Raw genomic sequence first — 7,429 nt, 5'->3', positions numbered from 1 at the left:
CAAATGGCTATTTGAATTTGCAATGGTAATTTGAATGCAGATGTTTCCTTAGCAACAAAATTTTGTGATTCTCAGAGGTCTAATGAGTACTTTTTGCTGTGCACATCATTTTTAACCATTGTTTTGAAAACTTAACAAAACCTTACGGGAATTCCCTGGTAGTCCAGAGGCTAAGACTGTGCTCCCAATGAAGGGGGTCCAGGTTTAATCCCGAGTCAGGGAGGCAACCCACTCCAGTATTCTTGCCTGGAAAATTCCATGGACAGTGGAGCCTGGCAGGCTACAGTCTATAGGGTTGCAAAGAGTTGGACACGACTGAGAGACTAATATTTTCACTTTCAGGGAGCTAAATCCCACGTGACACAGCTAAGAGTTCCCATGCTGCAACTAAAGATTCCACATGCCGCAACTAAGACCTGGTGCAGCCTAATAAATAATAATAAATAAAACAAATATTAAAAAAAATAACCTTAAAAGAGTTCAGGTTATTTTACCATGGCAAGGACAATACATGAGTCACAGGTTTCCCCAGCCCTTCCCTCATGAACTTCCTGGGACTAAAATTTGCAGAAATGTGTGAGGATGCAATACGTTGGTTGAAGACATGTGAAACACCTGCTTCAACCCAGCAAGTCAACTGGATGTGAAACACTCTTCAAAAGACTGCCATTCTTCCCAATTTCCTGACCATTTTAATTCAGTAATAGTTGTTGCTCAGTATGAGAAAATTTTCATTCCTGGGTGGGATGGGAATACAGCATAAAATCTTGCTCCCTAACCACCTGCCACATCCCTTCACCCTAGCCCTCCACCCCTGCTTCAGGCGCGCGTGTGCGCACACACACACACACACACACACACACAGAGCCATGTTCTGCACTGTTTCTTCTCCAAATTATCAAATTATCCCGTGGTCAAAAGGTATTTGGTCCCATCCAGTCCCTCTCAGTTTGTGGTAGGACTAATTTGTTAATGGGGCTCCAGAAGGAAAGTGCCTAATGTTTCTTCTAATTGGACATGACTGCTTCAGAATGACTGCGGCTGCTGGCCAGCTCTCACTGTCCCTGAGGCTGGATAATAAGCTTCTGCCACTGGCCTCTGGGTCCTGCCCGGGACCATCTGCGGTAATGAACTTGGAAGGCTCATTGTAGATTGCAGAAAAAGAAAAGAGAGAGAGAGAGAAAAGCACAGTCCAGCTCTTGTCAGTGGGTCCAATTATAGCTTCTGCCAGCTTAATAAAAGAAATTCAGAAAAGTTAGACTAGGAAGGGCCTGGGAGGGAGCAGGCAAGGAAGGATGGGGATTGGAACACCCATGCTGGGGGAAATGGACTGAAATTTCTTCAGGACCCAGCTTACTATAAGGAGAAGATCAGAGTCCATGACAATTGGGGTTGACTCTTCAGTGAATATTCACTGGAAGGACTGATGCTGAAGTTGAAGCTCCAATATTCTGGCCACCTGATGCAAAGAGCCAGCTCACTGGAAAAGACCCTGTTGTTGGAAAAGACTGAGGGCAGGAGGAACAGAGGGCCACAGAGGATGAGATGGTTGGATGAAATCACTGACTCAATGGACTTGAGTTTGAGTAAACAACCTCCAGGAGATAATGAAGGGCAGGGAAGCCTGGCATGCAGCAGTCCATGGGGTTGCAAAGAGTCAGCATGACTTAACCACTGAACTCTAGTGTCCAAACATGAAACTCCTCATCCTTGGGCATCGCCAAGTGTCACTGGTCTGAGGGAAGAAGCTTCCCTACATCCCTTATGCTCACTATCAATCCCCATCACCCACATCAGTACAAGAATAGGGCCCACAGTGCCTATCTAGACTAATTATTATTAACATCACTGTTGATTGTTGGTTTTGTTTTTTGGCTGCACCACATGGTTTGGGAGACTTTAATTCTCGAATAAGGGATCGAACCTAGAACCACGGCAGTGAAAGCACCAAGTCCTAACCACTGGACCACCCGGGAATTCCTGATGACTTGCTTTCTGAGACAGGATCTTAGAGTGCTCAACCTGGCATCTATCACTAAAACCATTCTGAAGGTATTTTTATTTTTATTTATTATTTTAAAAAATATTTATTTGCTTATTTATTTGGTTGTACCTGGTCTTAGTTAAGGCTCAGGGGGTTTTTTATTGCCTCATGTGGGATCTCGTTCCCTCACCAGAGATCGAATCCCGGGTCCCCTACATTGGGAGCATGGAGTCGTAGCCCCTGGACCACCAGGGAAGTCCCCACAATATATTTTTAAAAATCTTTTTTACTGTGAAATAAATACAAATATACAGAAAAGTGCATAAAACATAAATATGCAGCTTAAGGTATTCTGAACAAGGGAATGATTGTAGTCATCATTCAGCAAAGAAACAACTTTTCCAGAAGACCCATCCTACCCCATCCTGATCCCAGTCTCTTCCTTTATCCCTAAAGGTAACCATGCCCGGACTATTACACTAATAATTTCCTTGCTTTCTTTATAGTTTCACTACCTGAGTGGACATTCCTAACACTATAGTTTGATTTTGCCTGTTTTTGAGATTTATGTTTAAAGAAAGAAAAAAGCCCAATTATCAACTGTTTAGAAGCTGTAGTGTATATTTATTCTTTCCACCTGTAGGGTTTAGAAATTAAAGTAGTAGTTACCATCAAACAGTGTTTTTATTCTTTTTCTATTTTCCTTTCCTTTTCAAATACGTATTTATTTGGCTGCGTTGGGTCTTAGTTGTGGCACATGGGATCTAGTTCCCCAATCAGGGATTGAACCTGTACCCCCTACACTGGAAGGTGGAGACTTAACCACTGGGCCACCAAGAAACTCCCCCATTTTCCTTTCTTTTTCCCTTTCCTTCTGTGCTTCCTTCCTCCTTCTATCACCAATGCTCTTCTTCTCCTTAAAGTTATAGAGATTAGAATAGGCGATCTGGCATCAGACAACCTGGGTTTGAATTCTTGCATCAGAACCTATAAGCTGAGGGGTTTCCCTGGTGGCCCAGTTGCTAAAGCCTCTGTGCTCCCAATGCAGGGGACCCGGGTTCAATCCCTGATCAGGGAACTAGATCCCACATGCTACAACTGAAGGCCCTTCATGCTGAAACTAAGACCCGACACAGCCAAATAAATAAAAATAATTAAAGGAAAAAAAAAAAAAAGAACTTACATGCTGAGGGAACTTGGGAAAATTTATATAAATCTCTGAGCCTTGCTGTCCCATTTTCCTCAGCAGTAATACAGAGCTAGTAACACATCCACCCTCATTAGAGAAGACAAAATATAAATACATTCGATTCAGTGGTTAGTGACTGGCACATAGTAAACATCCAACAAGCGCTTCCCAGGTGGCCCTAGTGATAAAGAACCCGCCTGCTAATGCAGGAGACATAAGAGACAAGGTTCAATCCCTGGGTGGACCCAGTCCCTGGGTCAGGAAGCAACTTGACCTGCATGTATGCAAACATCCAATAAATGTCAGCTATTTTCTCTCTTTCCCTCTCTTCTGTTCTCCTCTCCTCCCTCCCCTCTCTCACCTTTTCCATCTCCTGCCATCTGTCTTCTTTATTTTTCTCTCTCCTGGTTCATTTACCCTTCCATTTATATTCTCTCATCTCTCTCACCCTCTCTGTCATTTTATCTACCTTTCTAGCCCTTCTCCCAGGGCCCTGGCAAAGGAAGCATCCCCTTGGCTGGGTTTCTCCCACAAGAAGAAATGAAGCATTTCTAACCTGGATGGCATTCATGGGTGTGGTGAACCAGCGTGCATCATCAAACAGCTTCTTGTTGGGACCTCCCTAATGGTCCAGTGATTAAGAATAAGATTCCACCTTGCAGTGTGGGGGATATAGGTTCAATCCCTGGTTGGGGACCTAAGATCCCACATTCTGTGGAGCAGCTAAGCCTACACACTGCAACTACTGAGCTAGTGCGCTCTGGAGAAGGCGTGCTGCAACTAGAGAGAAGCCAGAGCGCTGCCCTGAAAATCCCACGTGCCTCAACTAAGAACCCATACACCCAAACAAACAAAAAGCCAAACATCTTCTTGTCAAAAGATATGATCCCAGGCTGGACCGCAAGCATCTGACTGCAAATTCCAGCGTCAGGAGTAGCCAGAGAAGTTGCCTCCAATTTTTGGTATCTTGTTTCCCTAGCATGACACCGATTTGTTGATAGTTCCTCATTCTGGAATTTACTTTAACATTTAAGAGATATGATAAATCTTATCACATAAGCCAAGGACAGAAGAGCCTGGCGGGCTATATAGTCCATGGGGTTGCAAAGAGTCAGACACAACTTAGCAAGTAAACAACAACAGCAATTACATAAGCACACAGTTGTGGTTAAATTTTCACACAAAATGAGAATATCCATGGGGTTCTCCAGGCAAGAATACTGGAGTGGGTTGCCATTTCCTCCTCCAGGGGATCTTTCCAACCCAGGAATTGTAACTGCATCTCCTGTGTCTCTTGCATTGCAGCAGTTTCTTCACCCGCTGACCCACCTGGGAAGCGCCCAAATTAGAATGAGTTAGTGTAAAAGAATGATGTCCTCCTTGCTCTATCCTCCTACTCTTGGTAGGTGTGAGACCTCGGTGACCTTTTTGCTATCTTGCATGGGTGTCATGACTTATTTTACTTACGGAAATAGGATTACATGCTCCAGCCTGTGCTGTGACTGTTTATCACATACAACATACCATGGACCACTATCCATGCCAGAACTTCCTGATCTATCTTTCTTTTTCTTTTTTTGGCCACTCACACAACTTGAAGGATCTTAGTTCCCCCACCAGGGATTGAACCAGTGCCCTGGGCAGTGAAAGCACAGAGTTTTCACACTGGATTACATGGGAATTTTCCTACCTTATTCTTTTCTTTTTTTTTTTTTAACCTCATCGTGCAGCATATAGGACTTCCCTTGTGGCTCAGAGGGTAAAGCATCTGCCTGCAATGAGGGAGACCTGGGTTCATTCCCTGGGTGTGGAAGATCCCCTGGAGAAGAAAATGACAACCCACTCCAGTATTCTTGCCTGGAAAACCCCATGGATGGAGAAGCCTGGTGGGCTATAGTTCACGGAGTCTCAAAGATTCGGACACGACTGAGTGACTTTATTTTCACTTTTCATGCAGCATATAGGATCTTAGTACCACAGTGTATGTTAGTTGCTCAGTTGCATCTGACTCTTTGAAACCCCCTTGATTGTAGTCGCCAGGCTCCTCTGTCTATGGAATTCTCCAGGTAAGAAAAACCAAGATTTTGGCTGACAACAAGAATACTGGAGGGGGTAGCCATTCCCTTCTCCAGGGGATCTTCCTGACCCAAGTATCGAACCTGGGTCTCCTGCATTGCAGGCAGATTAGTCCCCCAACCAGGAATCAAACCCGTGCCATCTGCAGTAGAAGTACAGAGTATTCCAGAGACATCCCTACCTTATTCTGCATAAGTACCACCGGGCTTCCCAGGTAACACTGGTAGTAAAAAACCCAACTGCCAATGCAGGAGACATAAGAGACTTGGGTTCGATCCCTGGGTGGGGAAGATTCCCTGGAGGAGAGCATGGCAACCCACTCTAGTATTCTTGCCTGGAGAATCCCGTGGACTAAGGACTCTGGTGGGCTATGGTCCATGGGGTTGCAAAGAGTCAAACGCGATGAAGTGACTTTACACACACGCATATGTACCACCAGTGGCTCAATGGTAAAGAATCTGCCTGCAATGCAAGAGACCCCTCCTAGCCCTGATTTGGGAAGATCCCCTGGAGAAGGAAATGGCAACGACTCCAGTATTCTCGCCTGAAAAATCCCATGGACAGAGTAGCCTGGCAGGCTACATGGAATTGTAGAAGAGTTGTACATGACTAAGCAACATCAACTCTTGAAGGATGTTTAAATTCTTGACTTTTTACTCCTTTGAGTGCTACAGTACACATCCTTTTTGTGTATTGTTGAGTTGTATGTGAATATTCTTTCAGAACGGATTTCTAAAATTGTTTTTGGTGGATTGGTAGACAGATATCTTACATTTTGACAGGAATTGTCATACTGTGACCAAAGTGAAGAGAAAGAGGTGGGCACGCATTTGAAAGGTATGGAGAAGAACACTCCAGGCTAAGATATTTTGAAGGCAAAGGCCCTGAAGCAGAAGAGAGCTACAGGTTCCAGAGGTGAAGGAAGGTGCTGTGACTGGGTTTAGTGAGGAAGAAGTGACATAGGCTTGGCAAAGTCAAGTAGAGGCATTGGGAGTTTGCATTTTAAGTGCTATTTGGAGCCATTGAAGAGTATTAAACAAAAGTGGTTCTATTGAAGTGCTGTGCTTAGTCACTCAGTCGTGTCTGACTCTTTGTGACCTTGGACTGTAGTATGCCAGGCTCTTCTGTCCACAGGGATTCTCCAGGCAAGAAGGCTGGAGTGGGTTGCCATGCCCTCCTCCAGGGGATCTTCCCAACCCAGGTCTCCCACATTGCAGGCGGATTCTTTACTGACTGAGCCACCAGGGAAGGCTCTATAAGGATAGAGGTCTCTGATTACATGGTGCCTGGAGGCAATCACCTTAAAGTCAAAACCAGTCTTCAGGTTTAGGTCATTCATTGACACAAAGACAAAAAAAGACACAAGGACTATGTGGGATATTCTGGAGATAGCATGAGTGAGCCGAGGTCTCAATACTTTTCAATTAAATGACTCAGATGATGGCAGCAAACGTTGATTGTGAATTGCAGAGAAGTCATGGGGTCACTAAGCCTTTGATGTTTCCTGGCAGCTCAGAGCTCTAACCAGGCTGAGAGAGCCACGGGCTTTGGTATGGTTTGAAGTGAGCTTGAGAAAGGAGAGAGAAATTCCATTGCACTAAGAAAGGGAAGGGAACCTGAAGTTGAGAAGATGGTGTTGTTCTCTGTATGATATTCTGGGGAAAAGAACAAAATATTTAAAGGCAGATGTTATGGGAGAGCGCTTCCCTGGTGGCTTAGATGGTTATGGGAGAAGTTCCTGAGATTCTATGCAGTCCTCAAGCCAGACTGTCTAGAGGAGAGGCTTTCAAACATTTTTTTGCTCATGTCCCCTATAGAAAAATTTTTGAAAAAATGATTTACTATTTCGTATGCTTTTTAAGTTGACATTAAACTTTGAAAATTTACTTAGCTAGAAAAATGTGATTTCTAAATATATATACATATACACATGCATGTAATCTAAAAATATAACTATTTCATCAGTTTTAAAATTTGTCCAATATAATCTGAGCCACCAGGGAGGCCCCAAGAATATTGGTGTGGATAGCCATTCCCTTCTTCAGGGGATCTTCCTGACCCAGGGATCAAACCCTGATCTCTCACATTGCAGGCAGATTCTTTACCGTCTGAGTCACCAGGGAAGTCCTGCACATACATATACACAAGCATGTGATTTAACAATATAATTATTTCATCAG

This window comes from Cervus elaphus, chromosome 11 (genome assembly GCF_910594005.1).
Source record: "Cervus elaphus chromosome 11, mCerEla1.1, whole genome shotgun sequence".
Classification (NCBI taxonomy): Eukaryota; Metazoa; Chordata; class Mammalia; order Artiodactyla; family Cervidae; genus Cervus; species Cervus elaphus.
This window is presented reverse-complemented; position numbering follows the sequence as displayed.